At 39.0% G+C, this 18,781-nt stretch overlaps 1 protein-coding gene across 1 annotated transcript in view; it reads right to left on the bottom strand.

Annotated features, from left to right (window-relative positions):
• sertad2.L (SERTA domain containing 2 L homeolog) overlaps positions 1-18,781 on the bottom strand; it is a 68,550-nt gene that overhangs the window by 10,911 nt on the left and 38,858 nt on the right. The window contains exon 2 of the mRNA XM_018262819.2: positions 5,340-5,460. The gene's annotated coding sequence lies outside the window, so the exon portion shown is untranslated. The remainder of the gene's footprint in view (positions 1-5,339; positions 5,461-18,781) is intronic.

Here is an 18,781-nt window from a genome sequence, read left to right as displayed (position 1 = left end):
GCTGCAATGCTTGGTACGGAGGGTGACCAAAACAGTGGCAAATGTATGCAAAAAGTCAAATGTTTAAGGTACTTGCATGCACAGCATACATTTTTGGGAGCTTAAACAGGTCTGGACTGAGATTCAAAATAGGCCCTGGAATTTCAGGTACACAGAAGCCCTAACAGCCCCGACCAGCCCAATAGCTCAAGGTTCGACTATACTAGGGAAAAGTTGAAGCTGTGGTTCAGAAATGTCTGGTTAGTACACAGCAATTGGGTCGATAAAAGCTCACTGCACAATATAACCAGGCAGCTGTGTTGGCCCATTAAAAGTGTTTGTCTGACAGTGAAAAGCCAAAAATACATGTATGAGTTATATGGCTATGGCATCTGTTATGAGTGCCTTGTCTTGCCCTGATATGCTACTCAAAGCTAAGGTAAAGTCTTTGTTATACAGCCACAAGGAGGGTCACCTCTAAACCTGGCCTTGTTGGCCTTTTAATAGCACTAATCCCCCAAAGAGTCTATAGAAGAGTAAAGGCTGACCTATTTAACCAGCTAAGCTATGGTCTCAGTAGACAGCGGGTTAAGTTTTTCTGGTGGAAGGTACTACTACAGAATTGACAATTCTACTGCATAAAATAAAATTTCCCTCACAAAGTCAAAAAGAGGAACTTCAAAGTTTCAAAAAGGAGTGGGTGAATATTATTCAGGACAAACAACTTTAGTATTTTGGCCAGAGGTGCAGAGAGGACTTGGGTTTGCTTCCCCTTATCTGCTCTTTCACAAAATGAATCTCAGTCCTGTGAAGAAGCCTCTCTGTTGTCTTTCCTTTCATCCCTTCCAGCTGAAGTTCCTCACAGTGAGAAGTGCTTGCTCGAGAGAGAATAACACAACATGTGCGAGTGTGCCAGCTCACAAACGAAAGCTAAAACATGGGTGGAGTAATGTTTCCACAATGGCTCTGCTGTCTCACATTCACAAAACATTTGACCTCTGCAGTATGGCAAGGGGCCTAGCTCCCTCTCCCTGCACACAGGCTCTGCGTCTGCTCTCATCTACCAAACAGACTTGTGCATCATTCTAGTCATTCTCTGCTTCCAGCTGAACCACAGTAGAAATGGTACCAAATACAGGACATTAACATTGTCCACCAGTCAAACTTGACTTATCAAAACTATATTTAGCTAAGATTTCAATCAAAATCTGACTCCAACTCCTGACTGAAGAAAGACAGATACTGAGAGGGGACAAATAATATTTATAATGTTTCCCATTTCAGTGTAAAGTTTTTATCTTCACTAAAGTTCCCCTTGATCATATGGCAAACAACCCTGCCCCTATCATACTGTAATATACACTCACCCATGTACATTATATAAAGGTCTCTGCTCTGGTCTCTGATTTTTAAGTTGCACCATACAAGGTCTCACTAAACTAAGCCTGACAAGCAAAAGAAAACAACTCTGATACCACAGCAACTGATGGGTACAAATACTAGGGAAGCAGACCATACCACTAATGGAGGGTGAGGGGCAAGGAATGTACTAGGGATGCACTGAATCCACTATTTTGTATTTGGCCGCACCCCCGAATCCTTCATGAAAGATTCGGGTCGAATATCATATGCATATGCAAATTATGGGTGGGAAGGAGAAAACATTTTTTACTTCCTTGTCTTGTGACAAAAAGTCACACGATTTCCCTCCCCGCCCCTAATTTGCATATGCAAATTAGAATTCAGATTCGGTTCGGCCGGTCCGAATCCAAATCCTGCAGAAAAATGCAGAATCCTGGATTCAGTGCATCCCTAGAATGTACAAGGCTTCGTTATAATAAGGGATGTACCAAATTCACTATTTGAGATTCAGGCAAATCCTTTGTAAAAGATTTGGCTGAATCTTTGAGCCTGACGAATCTGAATTTGCATAAGCAAATCAGAGGCGGGAAAGGAAAAAGTGTGGAAAATGTTTTGACTTCCTTGTTTTGTGATGAAAAGTCGGGTGATTTCCCTTCCTGTCCCTAATTTGCATATGCAAATCAGGATTTGGTTCGGCCGGGCAGAAGGATTCGGCCAAATCCTGCTGAAAAAGGCCGAATCCTGAGTTTGGTGCATCTCTAGAATGTAGAAGGCTCAGTCATAATTAGGGATGCACTGAATCCACTATTTGGGATTCAAGCAAATCCCTTGTGAAACATTTGGCCGAATCCTTGAGCCTGGGGAATCAGAATTTACATATGCAAATCAGAGACGGGAAAGGAAAAAGTGGGAATTTTTTTTTTACTTCCTTGTTTCGTGATGAAAAGTCGGGTGATTTCCCTTCCTGTTCCGTTTAGCCAGGCACAAGGATTTGGCCAAAAAATCCTGCTGAAAAAGGGGAGAATCCCGAACCGATTCATGGATTCGTTGCATCCCTAGTTATATTTTATATAGTTATTAAATAGGCTATGATCCATGAGTTTTTTTTCTGTAAAGCATAGCTACCTCTAGAAATCACGTTGATCCTTTGTTTACTAAAAACCCTACTTGTGTAATTGAAGAGAGAATGTGACAAATAATGGAATAGCAGCACGCAGGGCAGCCATCAGGGGGGGACAGGGGGAGAGTTGTAGGGGGCCCCGAGGGTAAGGGGGGCCCTGCCACACTTACTTGATTAGCCGGGCCCCCCATCTTTCTGAGAACTTCTGACTTCGGGAAGGCATGGACGTTTAAGGGGCCCTGGCCACCAATTTTCTTATAATGTGGGGGGGGGGGGACCCTGGCCACCAATTTTGGCCACCAATTTTTTTTCTCATGTGGGGGTCCTAGCCACCAATATTTTTTAATGGGAGAGGCCCTGGCCACAAATGTTTTTTTATGGGGGGCCCTGACCACCAATATCTTTTTATTTTTTATTAACATGTGGGAACCCTAGCCACCAATATTTTTTGTTTTTTTACTGTGTGGTGGGGGGCGGACCTGTGGGGTGGGGAGGGCGGACCTGTAGGTGGGGCTTGCAGTGGGCCCAGGAAATTTAGTCGTATGGGTCCCTGTGATTTCTGAAGGCGGTCCTGGCAGCACGTGGTAAAGTACATGGTGGAGTCCTCGGGTGCCAATGCCCGGCACTAAGCTGGCCGCTTTCTTTTATGACAATTATGTACAAGGGCAATGAAAAAGAGCTCCATAAATCTGTGTTTGCCTTTGTCCCGACAGGACACAGGAAGGATCGGGGTGTGTGCAAAATAAATGATTCCATAGGTGTGTCTACTATTAGTTACTATAAATATCGCTGAACTCTCCAGTCATCTTTCATCCATGTCCGGGTTTCTATGTAAAATGAAACAAGCAAATTATTTCCTTATGTCTCATTCATTTGTTTCAATGTAAGTGCAGAATATTCCTTCTCTGTGTGTGTGTGCCCCCCCTCACCAGTTTTATAAAATGGCGCTGCTTTTATATTATAATCGATAATCAAAGATTGTTTTAATGGGATTAGAAGCAGAGATTTCTTTTTGCATTTTATCACCAGTGAAACAATTCAGACTGTCTAAAAAAATATCCTATATTTCTCATTAATAAAGCTTTTCCCCAACAATCTGAAACTGAGGACAACATTTCGCCAACCTGGATAACATAATAAAGCATTTCCCCCACTTTATTTTTCCTCCACAAAGGAATCTTTAGCTTTGATCAGATAAAAATCATTCTATCCTATGGGACAGCTATGGGGGCACCTTTTTAGAGGTAAATTCTGGCAAGGGGAGAAGGTCTGTGTGGCAGAGTTATAATGCAAAAAAGGGGGGCGTGGGATACAACAGGCCCAATACAGCAGACGTCTGGGTTGTTGGGCCAGGAGCATAGTCGCCACCTGGCCGGTATTTCTCCGGCCTAGATGGTAAAATACTGAACCAGTAAAGAATGTGGTCGATATTACAAATTTAACAGCAATGAAATCTCTACTAGTTCCAGCCCCCCCCCCCAATTCCCTGCCAATCTTGCTCTTCCCCTATAACCAATGCACAACATTGATGTCATAGCTCCACTCCTTTTACATAACGGTCCAACATCCCTCCCATGCGTCATCACCCAGACCCTTTCAAAGGAACAGTAACACCAAAAAAAATCCAAGTGTATTAAAGTAATTAAAATATAATGTTCTGTTGCTCTGCATGGGAAAAACTGGTGTTTTTTATTCAGAAATTCTACTGTAGTTTATATAAACAAGCTGATGTGTATCCATGGGGGCAGCCTTTCAAACTGAAAAGGCACAGGATATGCAGCAGATAACAGATAAGCCCTGTAGTATACAAAGGGATTCTTCAGAACTTATCTGTTATCGACCAAGTGTCTTGTGCTACAATGGCTGCCCCCATGGCTACACAGCAGCTTGTTTGAATAAACTATAGTTGTGTTTCTGAAGCAAACACACCAGTTTTACCAGTGCAGGGCATCAGTACATTATATTGTCATGCCTTTCAAACTCTTGCATTTTTTGGTGTTACCGTTCCTTTAAGTGGTATTGGTATTTCACCCACCGTACTAGCCTGGGAAGAGGGAAGCAGGAGAAAACTGGGATAACCTGGGAGCGGGAATCGGGGTAGAACTACAGGTAATTACACATTTAGGGTCAGTCTGCACGAGCAGATTCGGGGAGATTAGTCGCCCCAGGGACAAATCTCCTCTTCTTCGGGGCAACAATCTCCCCAAACTGCCTTCCCCCTGCCCTCTGTCGGCTAAAATAAAAATCGCCTGGGGGATGGCACACGGGGTGCTTCATTTTCTGAAGTCGCCCCAAGTGGAAACTGCGGGCGTCTTCGAAAAACTAAGCGCCGTGTTTGCCTTCACCCAGGCGATTTTCATTTTAGCTGGTGGAGGGCAGGGGGAAGGCAGTTCGGGAAGATTGTCGCCCCGAAGAAGATGAGATTTGTCGCTGGGGCAACTAATCTCCCCAAATCTGCCACACCCTTACCGGCAAATACATAGCAGGTAAATCTGTAATACCGTCACCAGCCTTGGATTGTATTTTATCAGCCAGAGAAAAAAGTTCTGCTACAAATCATTTGAATACGGTGAAAAAAACGTTATCCACATTGTGGGAAACTGATCACAATGCACATCTATGGAAAAGTGCTGCTACTCTGCAAAATTAAACTAGGAAAAAATTATAAAAACGGGAACATTTCCCGACAATTTAAATTAAAAAAAAAAAAAATCTAACCTTTGCCATTTTTTTTCCCGACCAGTTTTTTTTTTTCCATTGATCAAAGATATGTGCAATGAAAGACTTTTGCCTCCCCATAACTTTAATAACCCTGCCCCAGAAATTAAACATGTCAAGTTTATATACAGTTTATAGGAGCATATTTCCTGGTACATACGTGTGCCTATCTTCTTACTTCCAGTCATGGGATTCTAACTCTCTGTATAACAGAGAACGAGCCAGGCAAGATGCGGGGATCCTCTGTGCGAAAGTCTCCTCTTGCAGTACAACCCTGGAACCTGGAAAATATTTATATTGGTAAGAATAGTGGAGGAGGTCAAATTAAAAAAAGATTTAATTGAATCACTGTAAATAGGGTTCCCACCTGGCCAGTATATTACCAATCTCATTCCAATATTCAACAAAACAACATATGTTGGAAGGTCGGTATTTTTATCCAAAAATGGTGGCAACTCTAACAGTAGATAACACACACACACAGCATTGTCAATGTACATAACAACAGCAACCCAAATGGTCATAAATGCATAGCACAGGTATGGAATCCGTTATCCAGAAAACCATTATCCAGAAAGCTCCGAATTACAGAAAGGATGTCTCCCGTAGATTTAATTTTATCCAAATTTTAAATAATTTCCTTTTTCTCTGTAATAATAAAACAGTAGCTTGTTCTTGATCCAAGGGAAGATATAATTAATCATTATTGGAGGCAGAAACAGCCTATTGGGTTTATTTAAGATTTTCTAGTCGACTTAAAGGAGAAGGAAAGCTACTGAGGCATTGTATTGCCAATAGATTAGCTGCAATAGTGCAAGCTAGAATGCTATATTTATTCTGTAGAATGTTTTACCATACCTGAGTAAAAAGCTCTAGAAACTCTCTGTTTGTTTAGGATGGCAGCTGCAGAATTAATGTGGTGTGACATCACTTCCTGCCTGAGTCTCTCCCTACTCTGGGCTCAGATTACAGTAGAGAAGGGAGGGGGGTGGGGGAGAGGAACAAACTGAGCATGCTCTTGCCCAGGGCAATGAGGTTTAAGCTGAAGGCAGGAAGTCTGATACAGAAGCCCATGAGTACACAATAGAAGGAAAGAAATGCAGTGTTTCTTTTGACAGGGGACTCAGAGCAGCACTACTTTGAGGGTTTACTGGTATATTTAGATGGACCTTTCTGATAAGGCTTACTTAGTTTTAACCTTTCCTTCTCCTTTAAAGGGGTTGTTTCACCTTTGAGATAACTTATAGTATGATGAAGAGAGTGATATTCGGAGATAATTTGCAATTGGCATTTATTTTTTAGTATTTGTGGTTTTTGAGTAATTTAGCTTTGTATTTAAGCAGCTCTCCAGATTGCAATTTCAGCAATTAGTTGCTAGGGTCCAAATTAGCCTAGCAGCCATGCATTGATTTTAACAATAGGCTGGAATATGGATAGGAGATGGTCTGAACAGAAAGATAAGTAATGAAAAGTAGCAATAATAAATCTGTAGCCTTACGGAGTATCAGTTTTTGTTAGATGGGTCCCATTTGGAAGCCAAAAAGTTGTTTTTTTTTTTTTTAAAAAAACAGCAAATAATTAAAAAACTATAAAAAATAAATAATGAAGACCAACTGAAAAGTTGCTTAGAATTGGTCATTCTAAAACATACTAAAAGTTAACTTAAAGGTGAATCACTCCTTTAAGGTATGACTATCCAAATTACAGAAAGATCCCTTATCTGGAAAACCCCAGGTCCCGAGCATTCTGGATAACAGGTCCCAAACCTGTACAATCGTAGACTATGAAGAGATGATAATTGCTAGAAGGCAAGCAGTATGGCAGATTTTGCCTATAAATAAATGCCTACTCATATAGAATGCAATACATAAATGCCTACTCATACAGAATATAAATATATAAAATTAAATATTATATATAAATAAAATGTAATTAAAATATTAATTATTAAAATATTAAATTAAAATATATATAAAATGAAATATAAATACATATAAATAAATGCCTACTCTTACAGAATGCAATAAATAAATGCCTACTCATACAAAATATAAATATATAAAATTAAATATTATATATAAATAAAATAAAATGTAATTAAAATATTAAATTAAAATAAATATATAAAATGAAATATAAATAAATGCCTACTCATACAGAATGCAATGCAGACATACGTCTAGCGTCACAATTAAATGGCGTGCAATTTGCCACTGCACAAGTCAAGTTGACTAACTGCAGATTTAATTGCCCGTACAATCCTAGGCATTGCTATAAATGCTGCTGAATGTCCTTCTAAACCCTGTATGTGATCACTGTGCAAAATAAAAAACAAATGTTGATCAGTTGATGAGATTGGGAAGATTTATAACAAGCAATCCAAATAAACGAAACCTATTACACAAACATCACAGATCCTTTATGACAATGGGAGTATTCATAAGCAGTTCCCCTATCCCTCCAAACACGCAGAAAGGTGAAATTCAGAGTGATTTGGATATTCACCCACTTTGGGCAGACTCAAGATTTTAGAAGGCAAATTCGTTGCTCCACACACAACCGGTGTATTTTTGGCATCTTACTTCAACGGCACTAGCCGAGCAGCTGTACACATAGCTGCTGTGTGACACCATTCTGTATTCTGCACATTTATTCTCCCTTTTGTTCAAACTTTTTTCTTGAGAGAACTCTGTGTGTAGTGTTGTTCCAGGCTACGGCACAAGAGGCTATTCATAACCACATATGGGTAAATAGGTCGTTTTTCCCTTTTTCTGGAAAACTCTTAAAATTGTTATTTTCCAAGAACATTTTGCTCTTATGGATGTGTAAAGCCCTCCTACTCTCAAGCACTGGAAAAACACACACTTTTACTAAAACACATCTAATATAGACTTGCACAAAAGGTACAGGTATGGGACCTGTTATCCAGAATGCTGGGGACCTGTAGTTTTCCAGATAACGGATCTTTCCATAATTTGGATCTTCATTCCTTAAAGGACCAGTAACATCAAATTTTTTTTTAAAAAAAAAATTCGTTAGTATATATCAAAAAAAATCAGACAAATGAAACTTTGAAATCGCTAAGTGTTTATTAAGAAATAACTTACCGAAACTCCGCTTGCACTTCTCTTCAGAAAAGGCGACGATCTATCGTGCGGCACTTGATTTCTCCTCCCTGGCTATCTTTTATAAGGAAGGCAGGGAGGAGAAATCGAGCCACGCATGATGGATCGCCTTTTCTGAAGAGGAGCACAAGCAGAGTTTTGGTAAGTTATTTTTTAATAAAGACTTCAAAGTTTAATTTGTCTTTGTGGGTTTTTTTTCGTTGTATACTAACGAATTTTATTTATTTTTTTAAAAAATTGATGTTACTGGTCCTTTAAGTCTACTAAAAAATCATGGAACCATTAAATAAACCAAATAGGCTGGTTTTGCCTCCAATAATGATTGTATCTTTGTTTGGGTCAAGAACAAGGTACTGTTTTATTATTATAGAGAAAAAAGGAAATCATTAAAATTCAATTATTTGGATAAAATGGAGTCTATGGGAGACGGGCATTTCATAATTCAGAGCTTTCTGGATACCATGTTTCCGGATAACAGATCCCATACCTGTACAAGAACTTACATTCAATATATATACACTTGTATAGGAGTTTTTTAATGTTTCATTGGTGATAATTCCAGTGTAAAGAGGAGCATAGAGGCACATATATGTGTGTGCATTATATACACATTCAATGAATGCAGCATAGCAAACGGACTAAATAGGAAACCACCACTGATTTGAATTCAGTCTCTTGTACAGGTATTGGATCAGTTATCCGAAAATCCGTTAGCCAGATAGCTCCAAATTATGGGAAGGCCTCCTCCCATAGACTCAATTCTATCCAAATAATTCAAATTTTAAAAAATAATTTCCCTTTTCTCTGTAATAATAAAACAGTACTTTTAAACAATTTTTTAGTAGACAAAGTATGAAGATCCAAATTACAGAAAGATCCGTTATTCGGAAAACCTCAGGTCCGGAGAATTCTGGATAGAAGATCCCATACCTGCAGTAAGAATCCTCAGAGGAAAAAGGTTAGGATTGGGGACTGAAGTAATGGTGGATTAGCGGGTCTGGTCGATGTCCCAAATGATCAATGGAATAATATTCACCCTTTAATAAAGAAGACATTGCTCAGCCAGATAGGGACTGGGCATGATCAAAACATACCCTACATACAAAACTACTGGCTTGGTGTCTCTGCAAACACTAGTCCTGCAAAGTCCATATTAGGGATGCACAAAATCCACTATTTTAGGCTTGGGTCTAATCCTGAATACTTTGTGAAAGATTCGGCTGAATACCGAACCGAATCCTAATTTGTATATGTAATTTAGGGGAAAAGAGAACTGCACAGTTACAAGATTTTTGAATTCCTTGTTTGTGACGAAAAGTCATATGATTTCTTGGATTCGGATTTGGTTTGGCCAGGATCTTGGATTTGGTCAAATCCGAATCCTGCTTAAGAAGGCTGAATCCCAAACCGAATCGGTGAATCCCTAGTTAATATGTCCATACACTGTGCAAAAGAATAGTGCACCTGTAGCTGCTCGCATAAACACACACACAGTTTTGTTTAAACTGTTAACGGCCACATTCATCCCTCACCCACTGTGAAAAACGGAATATAAATACGGCGTAATATGCACAACATTGTGCCGCTATCAAGATGGACGCACTCGCATAACTCGTCTGATAATTCGATTTGATTGTTTTACGCTAATGTTGTTATGAAGTCAACGGAGTTTCACTGGCTGCAGAGAAATAAAATATTAAGAGTTCAACGTGTCGGGTGGAAAAAAAGGAAGGTCAAAGGCAGTTTGATTGTGCCACTGGTTTTTTCATCCCTGTGGTTAATAATGTGCGTTTTAACACAAAACAATCACATTTATATATAACCGAGGGATTTATTTTTAATGAGCCCAGGCTGTAGTTAACTTAACCTGACACCTACTCTACAGTATCTATGATCTTGAGTGCACAGTGTATTAGGCAGAGAGCTTTGCATGGAACAAATGCACTGCTAAGTTATGACCTGTACTATTCAACTAGTAACGGCAAACTTCATTCTGAAGGAGACAAGGTTTCCTTTACACATCACGTGCTAGTCTAACCCCCAAAACAAATAAACAACCCAAACCAACGCCATCATGAAATTCCTGTTAAACAACCTACACAGTGCTTTAAATTAATGCAGCGATAAGACCTAAAGGGGTGGTTCACCTTTAAATTAACTTTTAGTACATTACAAAATTAAGTTATTGCTAATTTTTATTACTCATCTTTCTATTCAGGCCCTCTCCTACAGGGCAGGATTTACATAGAGGGAACCCCTAGGTGCGCTGTCGTTCACACCCCTGACCCCTCCCTTTTATTCGCTCAAATTTTCAACATAGGGACTAGATTAATGGGTATTGGCGCACACAGAAAATCTAAAAAACCATTGTATCTCCTGCGTCATCCCCAATGTTTCTGAACCAATGTGGTTGTAATTGGGCAGCATGCTAAAAACCTGCCGTCCCAGGCATGGGCCTTGGTGGCCTGCTCCCCTATTCATATTCTAGTCTCTTATTCAAATCAATGCATGGTTGCTAGGTAATTTGGACCCTAGCTTCCAGATTTTAGAAATTGTAAACTGGAGGGCTGCCAGAAAAAAAGCTAAAAAAAACCTCAAAAACCACAAACAATAGAACATGAAAACGAATTGCAAATTTTCTCAGAATATCATTCCCTGGGGTTGGGGTTTTTTCCTAAATATGTCCAAGGTTCACAGTTACATGAGTTTTGTTTGCACCAGGCTCCCTAGACCCTCTTAAATTTATCAGTTGACCCACTGGTCTCATAAGTGAGTTTAATCAGCGGGAGGGCCCCCTATACCAATCTTTTCAAGAAAGCATTAGTTTGGCCCATCCAGTGCATAATTACGGTTTTCTACGTATAAAACAGGAGATTGCGGAGGCAAGTTCTAGTTACATAGTTATATAGTTGGGTTGGCAGGAATTAGGTCCTCACCATACAAATTTTAACCTACCCGTTAAGACATGAGGACGATTGTCAGCCAGATATCCATCAGGCAATTCATCTGTTTGGTCTAATACGATACAGTGTTTTTTATTTTATTTTTTTTTTAAAAAAAGCCTGAGTATAACCCAGGGCACAAGTTTGAGTTTTCCAAATAGATCACCCCCCCCCCCCCCCAAATGCTGCTTAAGCCATGAATTTAAAGGTTTCGCTTGCATAGTATAGACATCCAAGGACACGGAGTAGATAATGTCAGTTTCTACCAAAGCTGCTTGATGTCTGCACATAACAGAATCCAAAAGAGGCCAGCGCTCCCAATGGAACCAGCTGAGAACCAGTTTCTGATTGGTCATGCTAGTCCATATACTTTTGGCTCATAATTGCATTTATTGAAGCAAATGTTGGCCAAAACAAACAGAATTAAAATTTTCTAGAAAAATCAAGCAAACGTTTCAGAACATTTTTATTACCAGAATATTCTAAATGCCTTGCCTTCTGTGATTCTCCATTTGGTTTCTTTTACCTTGGGGCAATCTCATTTTTCACTATTTTTATTCTCCGCTTCTCGAAATTGTGCAGAGCGTCAGAAAATTAGCAACAGATGTAAGAAATGCCTTTGTTTATTTGGGTAACCATTTGCATTGTGCGGAAGGGGAAGTTGTATAAATGAAAAATGACACACTGTATGAATTGCACACTTATATACAGCGATGTCTTTGGTTGTGTCATGGCGCCCCATTATTTATTGAAGAAGGAGCATCTAATCAATAGCCCTATAGCTGCTGTTTTATCAAAACCTACCTTTTTTCCTACCTAAGAAAGGCTGAGCTTGGTTAAAGCCTCCTGTTAATCACCTGTAGTTGCCCTTCACTCACTGTCCACCTTGTAGAGGGAAAGATTCTGAGACAATTTTCAATTGGTTTTCATTTTTTAATATCTGTGTTTTTGTTTTTAGATTTTTTTTCAGCAGCTCTTCAGTTTGCAATTTCAGCAATCAGTTTGCTATGGTCCAAATTACCATAGCTACCACGCACCGATTTTTTTTTTTTTAATGTGGTCAGTGACCCCCATTTGAATGCTGGAAAAAGTCGAAAAACGAATAAGGCAAATAATTAAAAAAACTATAAAACAGCAAAGGCCAGTTGAAAAGTTGGCCATTCTATAACATACTGAAAGTTAACTTAAAGGTGAACCGTCCCTTTAAAGGAGTTGGAAAGTCGTTTAGCACTTGGGGGTGCCAAATGTTAGGCACCCCCAAGTGATTGTATTTACTCACCTGAAACTCCAGTGCTCCTACCAGCAGAAAACTGCCCGGGAATCCTCTTCCGGGTTCTTCTTTTTTCAAATTTCCTGGGGCAGACTCATGCGCAGTAGAATGAAGTAGCCGTCTTTTTAGTTTGGATTTTCACTCTAATGCACATGCGCAGCGGCGCGAAGAAAGAAGAAGCCGGAAGAGGATCGCTCATTGGTGCTCGCTGGTATAACCCCGGGCCGGTGAAGTTTTCTGCTGATAGGAGCACCGGCCTAGAGTTTCAGGTAAGTAAATTCATTCACTTGGAGGTGCCTAGTATTTGGCAAGTGCTAAACTACTTTCCTTCCCCTTTAAAACAACAGAGGCTCCTGATGGCTGAAAATAACACTTTCTTGTAGGCTGAATAAAAAGTACAGACTTACCTGGTATTTCTGTCATCTACTGACAGTGGGGTATAGGGTATATACAATTCTGCATACATATATTTTGTGTGCCATGACTAAAGTTCATAGTTTTAGAGAAGTATATCAGATATTTTTTCTATTATTAGATATAATTATATTAGTGCAAAGAAGGTGAAATTAGAAGCTGAAAGACAGCAGTTCTAAGCTGCAAGCCCTGGCATAGGTGGGTGGTTAGTAATACAGAACATGGGCGTTTCTACCTACACGTCATGGCAAATGCTCATTACCAGCCAAGATGGGTGAATCATACGGCACACATTTTACATTGGGTAATTAGAGCAGGGTTTCTCAAGATTATAGGCATAATTCATTAGATGAGACCATTATAGAAAATGCAAATATTTTGACAGATTTGTCATGAGTGTAGAACAGACCAAACATTGGCCAATACCATCTGTAGCTAATCCTGAGCAATTTATTGACCCCAAAATGCAAGTCTTCCCAATTTGTAAATCTGATGGCTGATTAGAAATCGACAGGGAAGGCTGGAAAATCTCTTCCATCATATTGACATGGGCCCCTATATGATCAGACTCTTGACCCCCAAAGTCAGAGAATTCAGCTCAGCACTTGGGTGAGGACAAGTGGCTTCCTACATAAATGACAAGCTTAAAGGGGTGGTTCACCTTTAAGTTAACTTTTAGTGATATGATACAGAGAGTTATATTCTGAGAAGATTTGCAATTGGTTTTCTTTTTTATTATTATTTGTGGTTTTTGAGTTATTCAGCAGCTCTCTAGTTTGCAATTTCAGCAATCTGGTTGCTAGGGTCCAAATTACCCTAGCAATTATGCATTAATTTAAATAAGAGACTGGAATATGGATAGAAGAGGGAATGAATAGAAAGATGAGTAATAAAAAGTAGCAATAACAATATATTTGTAGTTTTTTGCAGGCTTTGTTTTTTAGATGGGGTCAGTGACCCCCATTTGAAATTTGGAAAGAGTCATAAGAAGAAGGCAAATAATTCAAAAACTATAATAAATAAATAAGGAAGACCATTTGAAAAATTGCTTAGAATTGGCCATTCTATAACATACTAAAAGTCAACTTGAAGGTGAACCGCCCCTTTAACTAGTACTCTCATTTTCACCTATATAGAAGGGCTTATATTATACAATTTTGTATCTATTATGGGCTGGCTATAATTTCATGTAATTGAACATCACATTTGAAGAATTATTTCTGCAGGCAGGTGGAATTGTGATTCGTAGTTTTTTACACAGCCTTTGTTTTTAAAGTGAAAAGAAAACTTTGAGCAGCTGTATTGTTTCAATCTCCATGTTTCTTACATTGACAGTATCCATATGAAATCAATGTGCCTTAAAGAGGTGGTTCAGCTTGAAGTTAACTTTTAGTTTGTTGTAGAATAGCCAATTCTAAGCAACTTTTCAACTGGTCTTCATTTTTTATAGTTTTTCTGAAAATTGCAAACTGGAGAGCTGCTGAATAAAAGGAAACCACAAATAATAAAAAATGAAAGCCAATAGCAAATTGTTTCAGAATGTCACTCTCTACATCATACTAAAAGTTAAACTCCAAGGTGGAAACCCCCTTTTAAAGGAGCCTGAACAAAAACAGAAGCTAAAAGGTTCTATATGTGTTTGTCACGTTGTTACAGTCAGCTGATGTTGAAAAAGCTTCCAAAAACATTAGCACATTGCCCAGCACAGGTCTCTCAGTCTTTCGCAAGCAAAAAGAAAATATGCACACGCCATATTCAGAAATGACATAAAGAAGACTGTGAACCCCCTCCCGAAAAAAAAAATCCTTTTAGTAGACGGATCCTTAAGTGACCTGCTGCCTCTGTCAAGTGTTCTCTCACCGCACAAATATCTTTGCACCCAGCAGCTTCCCCTCCCTCTGCTTCCCACCATTTTGCAGGGTAAAGGTGAAGCTGTTTCCACAAAAGTGATTGCCGACAGGATGGTGGGATGGACTCCACATGGGAAGGAACCTTCAGAGACGTTCCTATAGCTGAGACACATATGCATCAAGATACTCTCCATTCTATATGGAACAGAATAGCTTAAAGGGGCAATCACCTCTGAGTTAACTTTTAGTATGTTATAGAATGGCTCATTCTAAGCAACTTTTTAATTGGTCTTCATTATTTTTTTAATTTGTTTTATACATTTTTGAATTATGCGGCTTCTTCTTCCGACTCTTTCCAGCATCTAAAAAAAACACACAAATTCTCTGCAAGGCTACAAATTTATAGTTATTGCTACTTTTTATTAATCATGCTTCTGTTAAGGCCCTCGCCTATTCATATTCCAGTCTCACTCAAATCAATGCATGGTTGCTAGGGTAATTTGGATCATAGCAGCCAGATAGCTGACATTGCAAACTGGAGAGCTGCTGAAATAACTGAAAAACCACAAAGAATAAAAAATGAAAACCTTTTACAAATTGTCTCAGAACATCAGTCTCTACATCATACTAACAATTAACTCAAAGGTAAACAACCCCTTTATGGAATTTGCCCAGGATAGTGGAGAGTAGTGATGTGCGGGTCAGGGTTTCCCTGACCCGCACCGGACCCTAACCCTCCCTGCTATGACCCACACCAGCCCGCACCCGCTTCCGGGGGTCCTTTTATAGACCCGTGCCGACCTGACCTGTCCTTGCCGATGACATCACAATGATGTCACAAAAGGGGCGGGGTGAGCAGACGCGAGACTAAAAAACCGGAAACGGAAGTCGGATTCCGGCATTTGAAGGTCGCCACCCGCGAGGAACACTGCGAGGTCGACCCAAACCCGACTTACCTGCGGGTATCGGGTCGGCCCGCACATCACTAGTGGAGAGAGATCTTCCAAAACCAGCAGTTGTTGGCTGCTGACAACTCAACAAGGGGGATTATGAAGGATATTTGCCTCAGATAGTTTGGATTTTATTTTTTGGGTCAGTGGTCCTTGTCTCCGTTTTGGACATATTTTTCTATAATATATTTGAGTTTTACATGCAAACAAACAATACATTTAAGTATGGTAAAGAAAAGTGTAAAATGTAGGTGACAAATGATGGGATGATGTTTGTCACGCAGTGCCATGGATCATCACAGATGGTGATTGAAAATAAGAATAGTCAGTGAAAGGTAACTATATTTGCAAGGTTGTTTTTTAGGTTCTGGTATCACAGCATCCGTTCCAAATGGTTTAGAAATCTAAAAAACTATAAAAAAAAAATAAATGAAAACCAACTGAAACGTTGGTAGGAATTAGCCATTCTGTACCATAACTTAAAGGTGAACCACTTCTTTTTTAACAATTGTTGTTCTTAGTTTGTTAAAGTTTTTAAATGGGGGTCACTGACCCCATCTAAAAAAAAAAACAAAATGGTTTATAAATCTAAAAAACTATAAAAAAAATAAATGAAAATCAACTGAAACGTTGGTAGGAATTAGCCATTCTGTACCATAACTTAAAGGTGAACCACTCCTTTTTTAACAATTTGTTCTTAGTTTGTTAAAGTTTTTAAATGGGGGTCACTGACCCCATCTAAAAAAACAAAACAAAATGGTTTATAAATCTAAAAAACTATAAAAAAAATAAATGAAAATCAACTGAAACGTTGGTAGGAATTAGCCATTCTGTACCATAACTTAAAGGTGAACCACTCCTTTTTTAACGATTTGTTCTTAGTTTGTTAAAGTTTTTAAATGGGGGTCACTGACCCCATCTAAAAAAACAAAACAAATGCTCTGCAAGGCTACAAATTTATAGTTATTGCTACTTTTTATTAATCATGCTTCTGTTAAGGCCCTCTCTGGCATAACAGCATCTGTTCCAAATGGTTTGTTATTGATCTAAAAAACTATAAAAAAAATAAAAACCAATTGAAATAGCCATTAATATAACTTAAAGGTGAACCACTCCTTTAAATAATTTTTCAGTGATTTTTTCTTAGTTTGTTAAAGTTTCTATCGGACTCATGTGAAAGATGTAGTGAAGTTTGTGTTGTAGCAAGACTATAGGTGTGGGATTTGAGAGAGCCATTGGTGATAGATAGCCTTTTTTGGTTGCTGCTGCCAGTCATTCAGTCAGATCTTTCTCTGGATGTGTTACGTATGTGTTCAGGGACGACTTGCGAAAAATGGGCCAAGCTGCTGTGATATTCAATATTTCTTGATAAACGTTTCCCAATATCTGGAAACCACCGATCAGAATTGTTTTTGTTGTACAGGTATAGGACCCGTTATCCAGAATGCTCCATTTTCCAGATAACGGATCTTTCCTTAATTTGGATCTTTATACCTTAAATCTACTAGAAATCATGTAAACATTAAATAAACCAAATAAGCTGATTCTGCTTCCAATAACCATTAATTATACCTCAGTTTGGTCAAGTACAAGGTACTGTTTTATTATAAAAAGGAAATCGTTTGTAAAAATTTGGATTATTTGGTTATTATGGAGTCTATGGGAGACAGGCTTTCCTTAATTATGAGCTTTCTGGATAACGGATCCTGTATTATGCATAAAAATTCAATAATTCTGGTGGGAGGTTTCCAGAAGATCCATAAGATCTGCCCTAGGGCTGCGGTATTTCAAGCATTTATCTGAGGAGGCCGTGCCTATATGGTACCTTTTAAGTGAGGTGAGATACTAGTGGTTTAAGATTTGTAAAGACATCTCTTTTAATTTGATTGCTGGTAAATACCACCCTCCAGTACCACAAATAATGGCGGAATGGTACTGGAGGATGGTATTCCCATCTTCATGGGTCATCCATCTGGTAAAATTGGTGCTGGGATCATCTGTATTGATAATTGATCTGTATTGATTTGTCAAGTTTTTTTCCCAGCTGTGTGGCAAAGTGAACCTAAGGGGTTGTCTTTCTCTGTATTGGTCAATTGGTGTATTGCCTGTTTGTAAAAGGGATATTTTTTATGAAGTCCATGTTGGATAATATTGCTAATGTCATTGGTAAGATCCCTAATGTTTTTTAGGCTCAACTTTGGCCATATTTTAAGCTTGACTTTGATACATGCAAGACAGTGTCTGGCACCTATGCCAGTTGAAAGTGTTGCAGGTACAGTTTTAAAACATCGGGAAAAAAATCCATTCCTAATTTCACAACATTTTTGGGGTATATGAAGCAACATTTGCTCCAGTACATTATCCCATAGCAGCCAATCAGATATTTCCCTCAATTACTGTAACTACAATAAACCTGTAAAAGCGAACTGCTGACGGGTTGCTACGGGTTACAGGGCCAGGACAAACTTTGCTGACAGCATTATAGTCTTGCTGCTGATATGGGGGTGAGCCAAAGGTCTTGAAAACATGTTTGGTAGCTCCTCTTTGAAGCTGTTTTGATGTAGAATACATGAACTAATTGTAATCCTTCAGGAAGTCCAATTTCGGACTGTAAAACCGCAGCAATTCCTTGCATTGAATAAAAAAAATAGGTATGACTAGAGAGGGAAAAAAAACAAGTTTTAGGAGCTGATTATAATGATCAGCGTCTAACCCAGCACCACATGTTTCTGGGTAGCTCGGTCCCAGCAGTAACATCCATGTTAATTGGAAAGAAAGACAAAACCTTCTTTAACAAATAAGCTATGTAATTATAAGGCAAGTTAATAGTGTAGAGCCAGCTAATGTGTTCCAGCGATATTTTGAACTGTAATCTGATACTACTGTTTCCATCCTTGAGCGAGGCGCTCTCCCTAGCTGCATGCTATACTATTTGGAGAGCAGAGAGATCTCTGGCTGTTTATTAATGTTCAGACACTGGGTTTAGTCTGTAACGTACATTGATCACCCACCAACTCCTTCCTGTCTGTCTGTCTGTGTAGGCGCTTCTCA

This window comes from Xenopus laevis, chromosome 5L, assembly GCF_017654675.1.
Source record: "Xenopus laevis strain J_2021 chromosome 5L, Xenopus_laevis_v10.1, whole genome shotgun sequence".
NCBI classification, from domain to species: domain Eukaryota; kingdom Metazoa; phylum Chordata; class Amphibia; order Anura; family Pipidae; genus Xenopus; species Xenopus laevis.
This window is presented reverse-complemented; position numbering and strand designations above follow the sequence as displayed.